This window comes from Corvus brachyrhynchos, unplaced genomic scaffold (genome assembly GCF_000691975.1).
Source record: "Corvus brachyrhynchos isolate BGI_N302 unplaced genomic scaffold, ASM69197v1 scaffold245, whole genome shotgun sequence".
In the NCBI taxonomy this organism is placed as follows: Eukaryota; Metazoa; Chordata; class Aves; order Passeriformes; family Corvidae; genus Corvus; species Corvus brachyrhynchos.
The window spans coordinates 6,476,337-6,486,841 of record NW_008238988.1 but is presented as its reverse complement, the minus strand read 5'-3'; the positions used below and the strand labels follow the sequence as shown (position 1 = coordinate 6,486,841).

The 10,505-nt window shown below is 46.6% G+C and overlaps 1 long non-coding RNA gene across 1 annotated transcript in view; it reads left to right on the top strand.

Annotated features, from left to right (window-relative positions):
- The window catches only part of LOC108447819, a 30,809-nt gene that overhangs the window by 14,185 nt on the left and 6,119 nt on the right, over positions 1–10,505 (top strand). The window contains exons 2-3 of the long non-coding RNA XR_001863511.1: positions 1,176–1,253; positions 4,695–4,833. This is a non-coding gene — a long non-coding RNA (uncharacterized LOC108447819). The remainder of the gene's footprint in view (positions 1–1,175; positions 1,254–4,694; positions 4,834–10,505) is intronic.

The following is a 10,505-nucleotide window of genomic DNA, read 5'->3' as shown; positions in this document are numbered from 1 at the left end:
GATGGGATTTAAGTTCCCTTCCATCCCAAACCATTCCAAGATTTACAATTCCATGTTGTGTGTCTGAAATCAATGTTCAATATTCTCCAGGTGATGCTGAGACCTCCCAGCAGCTTCCCCAATTTTCTATCTCCGCAGTTTTCCTGCGGCAGAGCCGAGACTCTCCGTGAGCCGTTTGATCGATCCCAGAGCTCCCTGTCTCGGCTCCAGGAATATTTTCCTGCAGTTTGTGGCTGCAGTTTGCTCCTCAGCCCTCATTAAGGGCAGCCAGGTTGCGGGGTCATTCCTGGGGTGAACACCTCCTCCATTAATGGGATTTTCCTTCCAACCCTGTCAGTATTCCCTAATCGCTGCCTGCAGAAATCAGGGATGTGCCACTTAAATCCTCTCCACGCCTTGTGCCCCCTCAGCATTCTCAAAGGAGCCTCTTATTTACGGAATTCCACAAAATAATCATGTCCCGGAGCTTCCTCGCTTCCAGGGAGAGCCCAGAGCAGCTCTGAGTGTTCAGCTGGACAAAGGGAAGGGGAAGAGTTCACTAGGACACAATCCAGGGATTCCTACACGGAAAAATTATTGGGAGAGGGGACATAAATCCTGAAAAAGGGAGCAGGGAAAAAATACCTGTCAGTGGCTGGAAGGTGAAGCTGGACAAGGAAATTCGGATTGGAAATAGGACCCTGATGTTGCTCGTTTTTAAAGAGGGAATTGGCCATTGGAGCAATATCCCAGTTCTTCCCAGGGCTTTTCCAGGTGCTTCTGTTGCTCCCAAGTCCCTCTGCAGCTCTCCTGTAGCCCCTTTAGGCCCTGCAAGGGGCTCGGAGCTCTCCCTGGATCCTTCCCTTCTCCAGGTGAACATTCCCAGCTCTCCCAGCCTGGCTCCAGAGCAGAGGGGCTCCAGCCTCTCATGGCTCTCCTCATACTTTGGGAGCCACCTGGAAAAATTTTATGGAATAGGAATAAAGCTCTGCCCGTCTTCCCTGAATTTCGACCTTTTCCCATCCCATCTGTCCCAGATACCCCCTCCTTGGCATGGACAGACCACTGGACACCAGTGAAAATCCCTGGATCAGCTCAGACATCTCTCCCCAATCTTTCCAATTCCTCAAATCCCTTTTTTATGATAAGGGGTCCAGTCTAACTTTATTTTAAATCTCTTTTTTTTTTTTTTCCAGGACACCTGGAAAAGATCTGGACCTCCACACTAAAGGGTACAACAGCACTGATAATGCCAACTCTGATGCCTTTTCCAGGTGAAATATTTTGGGATGCAATCTGTTTGATTCTCTGGGACCTTTGGGACACAACACCACCGTAGCTGAGCAACTCTTCATTCGGAAAACAGCTGAAATAGAGTTTTCTCCCAACATTTTGTTTATCCTCTGTGAGAATCGGTTTAATCAGGGAAAATAAGAATTTAAAAGGATTTTCAGGTTGCTCTGTCAGCATCGAGTCCCTTTCAGTGCCTGGAATCAGTGATGTGTCCTAGGAAATCACCCTCTCCCTAAATATGGAATACCCTGCGTTGGAAGGGATTCACAAGGATCATCAACTCCAACTCCTGGCCCTGTACAGGACAACTCCAAGAATCCCAAAATGAGTTCTTTCCTTCATTTTTTCTCCTCCCTCTGTCCTGCTGCTAAGGGCAGTGATAGAGAGGTTTCATCAATCCAACCTCACTCCTTCCTAATTCCCAGGATTGTGCCAACAGTATCGAGGTCTGGTTTTCCACAACCACTTCTGCACACGGAAGTGATGTCGGAATCATGGCATCTTAGGATCATTAGGGTTGGAAAAGGCCTGGGAATATTCCAGGCCAGGTTGGATGGGGCTTGGAGCAACCTGGGACAGTGCAAGGTCTCCCTGCCCATGGCAGGGGGTGGAAATGGGATGAGCTTTGAGGTCCCTTCCAACCCAAACCATTCCATGGTTCTGTGATTCTCCTTCAGCCAGTGAGAAGGACTGGGGGGCTGTTCCCAAATATTAGGAGGGGCCAACCTTTTATTTGGATCCCTGCTGATCGTGATCCCATGGAAACAGGTTCACTGCAATCCTGAGGTTTGGCCAGAGGAGGGAAAAAACTCTCTGGAGAGGTGGGGACAATGGGATTATTGAGTTTGGAGGTGCTGGCCAAGGACAGAGTGAAGGATGGAGAGGGAATAAGCTGAGCTTGCTGCTCCTGCGTAGGTCAGGAAGGCAAGGAAATAACCAGGGAGAGGAACCAAACCATGGACACCAAAACCATGGAAATAATTGTGGAGAGGAACCAATTCATGGGCACCAAAACCATGGGAATAATTGTGGAGAGAAGGCAAATCATGGGCACCAAAGCCATGGAAATAATTGTGGAGAGGAACCAATTCATGGGCACCAAAACCATGGGAATAATTGTGGAGAGAAGGCAAATCATGGGCACCAAAGCCATGGAAATAATTGTGGAGAGGAACCAATTCATGGGCACCAAAACCATGGGAATAATTGTGGAGAGAAGGCAAATCATGGGCACCAAAGCCATGGAAATAATTGTGGAGAGGAACCAATTCATGGGCACCAAAACCATGGGAATAATTGTGGAGAGAAGGCAAATCATGGGCACCAAAGCCATGGAAATAATTGTGGAGAGGAACCAAATCATGGACACCAAAGCCATGGGTGGGGCAGTAAACTCTGCAGGTGCTGTAAGAAAGATGTTTGGGGAGGTGTGGGAAAATATCTGGAACCTCTGGATGAGCAGATGATGGAATTTGAAGTGGGAAGATGAATTTTATTGTGGCCACAGTGTTCTGTGAACAGCAAGATCCAGGTTGGAGCATGTGGACACTGAGGATCTTTCTTGGGAGCGTGACCAGAGGCAGGAGCAGATAAACAGGAGCAAAGATCCGACTTTATCCAACTTGGCTCAACTCGAAATTCAATCCCAAAGTTTTGCTTGGGAAGCTCATGAAATTCAAGCGCCCAATTAGCAGCAGCTCTGCAGCGGGGGCTGACGAGCCTTTCGAGAAACGAGTGATCCTTGCAGAGCACGGCGTCAAAGCCAAAGCACTTCACTCCCAAGCCAAGGGCTGCAGGCAGTGCCCCAGCAAGGCAGGAATTCCCAAGGTTTTGCATTAATTGGATTTTTAATGGGTTTCAAAAGCCACTGGATGTGTGAAGCGCTCAGTAATTACAGCGGATTAAGGTGACACTTTGGAAAATGGGTGGAACGAGAACATGAATGAAGCAAACCTTGCTCCGGCCTAATTACAGATAAACAAGGGATAATGTGGATTTGATAATCCTCTGGAATAAATAAACACGAGGATCAGGCTCCATGGATCATTCTTCATGTTGGTAAATCACCTTTAAATTGGGATTTTCTAACACAACAACCAGAGATTGCCCAGCACTGCCCACAGCTGGAGGAGCAAATCCACCAAAATTCAATTTTACCAAGTTATTTCCAGGAAATCCAGAATGATTTGCCTTCCTTCCATGGGTTTTCCATGAGGAAAATGCAGCATTTTGGTTCCTTGGGAAGGAAAACCTAAAAATAAAAATAAAAATAAAAATATAATAATAAAAATAAAACAAAAATAAAAATAAAAATAAAAATTTAAAAAACAAAAATAAAAATAAAAATAGAAATAGAAATAAAAATAGAAATAAAAATAAAAAGGGAAATAGAAATAAAAAGAAGCCCCGAGGACCCTTCAGCTACGCTCCCGCCTTTCCAGGGGGAATTTTTTTCCCATTAAAATCTCATTTCCCAGCTCAGCTCGAGCTTTTGGAATGCTTTTATATTTATATTTATATTTATATTTATATTTTTACAAAACAGTGGGGTTTTGTAGGACGCTGAGGACTCTTGTGAGGGTAAAACGAGTAAATCCTGTGAAAACTGTGGAAAATATTTACACAGATTCTAGGGTTCAACGTGGAAGTGCTCCGATCGTATCCCCACACACCCCTAATTGCTCATTATGCATGCAAATTACATGATTTTAATGCACTCTCATCATAATTACAGCGGTAAATTAGGGGTCATAATTGCCCATACAAATGTGCCCTACCTGGCTTTTTATCCCTTTTCTTCTCCAAGGTGTTCGGAGCACCAGGAAATAACAGAAGGTCATGGAATCCCAGAATCCCAGGATGGTTTGGGTTGGAAGAGATCATCTCATTCCATGCCCTGCCATGGGTTCTGCCATCCCAGCTTGTTCCAAGCCTCACCCAGAGGGATAAAGGGAATCATTTCTTCTTTTGGGGGAATTGAAAATACCAATAAGGAACTCTTAAAGATTAGGAAAAGTGGCTTCAATTCTTTCTTGGAGGTGTCCAAAGGATGAAGGCAATACTTTTTTACCAGTTTTTTAGGAGAATTTCAAAGATCAATAAGGAACTCCTAAAGATTGGGAAAAGTGGCTCCAGCCCTTTCTTGGAAGTGTCCAAGGAATGCCTGGAGGTGGCACTCAGTGCTCTGGGCTGCTGACAAGGTGGGGACTGGTCACAGCTTGGACTTGATGCTCTTGGAGGGCTTTTCCAACCTAAATAATTCCATGATTCTGTCTGGGACCAAACCCCAAGATATCTGAATGTGGTGAAATTCCTCTGCTGAGGATGATTTTCCCAAATCCCAGTTTATTTCCTGCACCTCCTTTCCTATTTTTATTTCTTTTTAAAAACCTTTCCTTCTGTTTTGTTTTACCTCTGCTCAGAATCGTTCCTTTCCCTCCTCCTGGCAGCTGCATCCCAATCCTCACTCCTGACCTTTCCAAGTCCTCTCATCTAAAGGTTCCCTTCATTCCGTGGCACATCCCAGAATAGCAATGTTCCAGATTAATCCCGGGTTACTGGGTGAGTCATTTTGTTTATTTGTATAAAACGTGTTCGCTTTATTCTGTTCTCCCAAATCCAGGGATGAAGAGAGAGCATGAGCAGATTATAATGCCGGATATTTTTATTCCTAGAAGGGGATTATAATGCACATTTCCTGGGGCTGAGGGAGATTGGGATGCTGGAAAAGCTGCCATGGGAAGCAGTCACCAGCTCTGCATCCATGGAATTAATTCCGGGGGATTTTTCCTGGGTGCTGTGACAGAACCTTTCCCTCCCTTCCCTCCACATGAGGAGCTCTTCCCAGCTCCGGGAATATGGGAGTGCCTATTGGAATATCATTCTATGGGTTTGTTCAGGTTTGGAAGGTGGAATCATAATAATATATAAAATTTTAGGGAAAAAAACCCAAGGAAACGTAAAAGCAGGAATCGTGACTCCCTCCATCCGAGCTGACTCGGGCAAACATAGGGAACATCCGTAATTCCTCTTGGAAAAGCTCAGTTAAATTGTTATCCTGGGAGTAGGGGAAAACAAAGAGCAACAAACGCATCCCGTTTTTCTCGGTTTGGTGGGATTCGTGGGACAAATCAGACACAGAAAACATCCTTAATCCCTCCTGGAAAAGCTCCGTTAAATTGTTATCCTGGAAGCATGAGGGGGCAAAAAGAGCGACAAAAGCTTCCCATTTTTCCCAGTTTGGTGGGATCTGTGGGACACATCTCCCATGCTCATCCACCCCTCCTGGCCACAGGAATCTGGAACTTGGCTTTTCCCAACAAAAAGGACAGAAGTGACTTCCTGCACCCTGAAGGCTCCCGGTGCACTCGGATAAAATTCCTAAGGACAGGAAATAAGTGGATTCCATAAACCCCAACATGACCCTGCTGCTTTTCCTTGTTCCAGCTGCTGCGGGAGCAACGGCACTCCCATAATTCCATGTTGGAAAGCCTTGTTGTGCTTCGGGAATCTGATGCCAGCCAAATGACCAAAAATAAAGGGAATATTTGATCCAACTTTTCCAGCCCTGGTTCCACTTTGGGAACAGCCAAAAATGTCGTGTGGCCCTTCAGAAAGGACAAAGGTTTAAATTTCCAGCTTTCCCTGCACCTCTCCCTCACTTCCCACTCCATGAGGAGCTTCTTCCCAGCTCTGGATGTCCGGGAGTTTGGGAAGTGCATGTTGGAATCTCATTCTATGGATTTGGTCAGGTTTGGGAGGTGGGACAACAATAACACTTCTGATAACCCTTTCCATGAAGAAATTTTCCCAAATATCCACCCTGAGCCTCCCCTGGCCCAGCCTGAGGCCGTTCCATCTCCTCCTATCCCTGTTCCTTGGGAGCAGAGCCCGACCCCCCCAGCTGCCCCCTCCTGTCAGGAAATTATGGAAAATTTCCATTATTTCCACCTGGTCGAACATTCTATTCCAGAGCTGGGCAGCAGGGACTTGTCCAAGGTGCTGGAATTTCTTATCCACAAAACTGAAAACCTTTAGCAGGTTGTTGGTGACCTTTGTAGGGCAATATCAGTGGGTACAGCCAGTTTTACCTGGATCACGGAATTCCCACTGGTCAGGAATGAGGATCAGAGCACTTGGTGAATCACGGAATCATGGAATGGTTTGGAATCAAGGGATGTTAAATCCCATCCTGTTCCACCCCCTTCCATAGGCAGGGACACCTTCCACTATCCCAGGTTCTTCCAAGCCCCATCCAACCCGGCCTTGGACACTTCCAGGGAATTCCACTTCAAATCCCAGCTGGAGCAGAGTTGATTTCAGAGCTCATTTAAAAGATGCTGCAGCCGGATCAAACAAGTGGAGATTGCAGAGCCTGACCCCCTTTCCGGAACAGGAGGATTTCTTGGGACAAGGCTGCCTGTCAGGTTCCTTAAAAATCAGTAATTATTGGATTTATCACCACGTTTTCCTGTGGATCACATCCCATTTCCCTGGCTGGTTGCACACAGCCTCACCCTCATCCCGTGCTGGATTTTAGCCTCAGGAGCAGTGGAATTTTCCCATCCACAGCTGGAAACATCCCAGACTATTCGCTGATAAGGTTTGGAAAGGCCTGAGCCATATTTTCTTCCCTACTCCTGGCAGGAAAAATCAACTCCATCCGTCCAGCAAGTTCCTGCTCAAATAAAGGAATAAAAAAGCTGCATCATGGATATATTACACAGGAAATCTTATTTAAATCCATTTATTCCCTACATTGGGAATCTTAGTTACATCCATTTATTCCCTACATTTAAATATAAGTGAGAGCAAGGAAACTGTTTAAAAATTGGCATCATAAACACAGAGGTTTTGTTGTGTTTTCTGTACATCCAATATTTGTTTTAACTTCCCAGGAATCTTGCTGGGAGCTGCCAGGGAATTGCCAGCAATTATTTCCCTGGTATTTGCTTAAATAGCCCTGAGGTTTGATATTGTTTGATGCCTCCTGAAATATCCTGGGAAAGCACAACTCAGAGCTCTGTGGCTGCCCAGAGAGGAATTTTTATTGCAGAAAATTGGGAAGTAATTCCACATCCCTCGCTCCTGCCAGTAGTGGGAGAGTGCAGGAAAAGAAGACCTTTTCCAGCAGCCTCGTTGTCCATGTCAGGGAAAATTTTTAGGTGGGACAGCCTGAAAGGCATGAAGAGATCAGGGAAAAAGCAAAAAACATATGGAAAAACCACCTGTGGGATGCTCAATCCATCGATATCCTACGAGAGATGTCTTCCCTCCCTTCCTTTCTTCCTCCCTTCTTCTTTTCCCTCTTGGTCCTCCCGCCCCATGGATGTGATAAATCCATGCCCACATTGCTCTGTGGGAAGATCTGACCTTGCTTTGGGATGCCTGGAATTTTTTCGGTGTTTGCAGATCCCAGGGAATGTTCCAGCCTTGAACTGGGCCTGCAGGGATACCCGGACACACCCAAAAAATGGGATTTAGGGAATGTCTCGGTTTGGCTTTTGCAGATGGAAAGGTTGGAGGAGAGAAGGATCCAGGGAGAGCTCCGAGCCCCTTGCAGGGCCTAAAGGGGCTCCAGGAGAGCTGGAGAGGGACTGGGGACAAGGCATGGAGGGACAGGAGCCAGGGAATGGCTTCCCAGTGCCAGAGGGCAGGGCTGGATGGGAGATTGGGAATTGGGAATTGCTGGCTGGGAGGGTGGGGAGGGGCTGGGCTGGAATTGCCAGAGCAGCTGGGGCTGCCCCTGGATCCCTGGCAGTGCCCAAGGCCAGGCTGGACATTGGGGCTGGGAGCAGCCTGGGACAGTGGGAGGTGTCCCTGCCATGGCAGGGAATGGGATGGGATTTAATGTCCTTCCCACCCAAATCCTTCAGGAATTCTGTGAAATGGACCTCTCCCTTTATTCCATACTGCTCCCTTTTAGTACAAATAAAACAATTGTCCCTTCCATAACACTTCTTACTAATATAAAGAGATATAAAAAGGATTCTTTTCATCCGATTTTTTAATTCAGACTTTGAGTATTTAAACACTCAGCTCATTTAAAATCTGGTGTCCATGCACCCGTGGGGTGGTGAGCAGCAGCTGTGGGCAGTGAATAACCTGAACATGCTCAGCTGGACTTTTAATTATATTCAAATAATATTAATTTAATTGCTTTATCTTATACGTATTTAAACATGTCTTTATTTATCATTGAACAGAAGGAATTTCTGCCCCCACCACCACGGCCTGTCCATATTAATAATTTGGAGGATTAACATTAAAAAAACCCCACACACAAATCCAGCTTTGTTTGGATTGTTGAATTGGGTTTTTGAATCCTCCAAACCCAAGGTTTCCAAATTTTTTGCAATAAATTCGAGTCAATCCAGACTGCAAATATTTATTGCTGTCCTCAGAGCCATCAGCAGGGCTTCAGTCAATAAAAGATGAGAGCTCCGAGGCCAGGAAGTGGTTTAAGATCCCAAAAGACGATTTATTCCGTGAGGAAAGAGCAAAACAATGTCTGGGAGGGGGAAGTTCCACGAGATGTTGTCACAGAGGGTGGTTCCACCTGGAATAACGCCTGTCCTGGGAGATGGAGTCTTTGGAATTCCCAACGGGTTGTTGGTATTTGGTGCCATGGGCCTCATCCTGAAGAAATGAGCTCTGAAAAGGAATTCTGGTCAACACATTCCCAAAATCCAGCAGCACATGGAATTGGTGCTGCTCACACGACGTTGGCTGGGAGCAGATCCACGATGCACAATTTGTGTCCACTTCCAACATTTCCAAGGAGTCAGCTTTGGATGGAGGGCTGCAGTCAAGTCTCCACCTCATGTCGGCGTTGCTGTCACAGTGTCCCGGCCAGATTTGTTCCCACAGGCTCAGAGGGGGCACGAGGCACATCCGTGGTCCCTGTTCCTTGGAAATTTCCTTGGAACATCATTTTCCTGCTTTGGCTGCTGCTGCTTTAGAAATAAGTTCCCCTAAACCCATCAGTGGGGCTGGAATCCAGACTGGTTTGGGTTGGAAGGGACCTTAAAGCCCATCCCATCCCACCCCCTTTTCCATGGGCAGGGACACCTCCCACTGTCCCAGGCTGCTCCCAGCCCCAATGTCCAGCCTGGCCTTGGGCACTGCCAGGGATCCAGGGGCAGCCCCAGCTGCTCTGGCAATTCCAGCCCAGCCCTATCCCACCCTCCCAGCCAGCAATTCCCAATTCCCAAGATCCAACCTAATCTCCCCTTTTCGATCTTAAAGCCATTCCCTGGGTCCTGTCCCTCCATCCCTTGTCCCCAGTCCCTCTCCAGCTCTCCTGGATCCCCTTTAGGCTCTGAAAGGGGCCCTGAGTTTTCCCTGGATCCTTCTCTTCTCCAGGCTGAACAACTTTCCTTTGAAACTTGGAATGGATCTGGCTCCATCCAGGGAGATGCAAATTGCAGAGGCCAAGATTTTCCCAATTTTTCCATGTCCTCACCCGTGGAACGATCCCTGCCTCGCTTTCTTCACTCCCCAAGGAATTCTGTCCCCAGCCCTCCTGTCCCACCCTTCCTAATCCCCTCTTTTCCATCAGAACAGCACCAAGGAACTTCTTTTTCTCTCTTTTTATTTTCCAACCCCACTCAGGCTTTACATGTCGAGGTCCTAATGAGTCAGGGACTCAAATCCCTCCGGTTTCTGGGAGAGACGGCAGCACTAATGGCCATGCTTCGGCTTAATTGGGAGCTTCATTAAATATCAGAATATTCAAGCCCCTCAAGAGCTCTGAAGTTGGTGGGCATGTCGTTATGGCACACGGCAGCAGCAGGTTGTTCCACAAATCCCCCAAAAAATGGGATTATAAAGCAGCTGGGGATTTGTCCACTCTGGTTTTAGCTTTTTTTCCTCAGATTATTTTAAGTAACTTCGGATGTTGTGAGCTTTTTGTGTGTCTGAGCTTTTGGGAAGTTTGTGAGGAGCCGCCAGGGGCTCTCCTTGCTGGGATGGATGGGATTTATCCGTCATTTATCCGTTGTTGCAGCCCCTGCTTCAGCTCCGCCAGATGTGATCCCTCATCTCTCCCTAAACGTTGACCTTCCCTAAATTTTCCAAAGCCAAACACGAGATTGCATCGAGTTCCGAGGTGTTAAGTGAGGAAATGTTGGGCTCAGCAGAGGAGAAGGATTTGGTTTCAGGGATATCAATGGAACAGGGAAAAGCTGATATATTTTATATTTTATATTTTATATTTTTATTATATTTTCTAT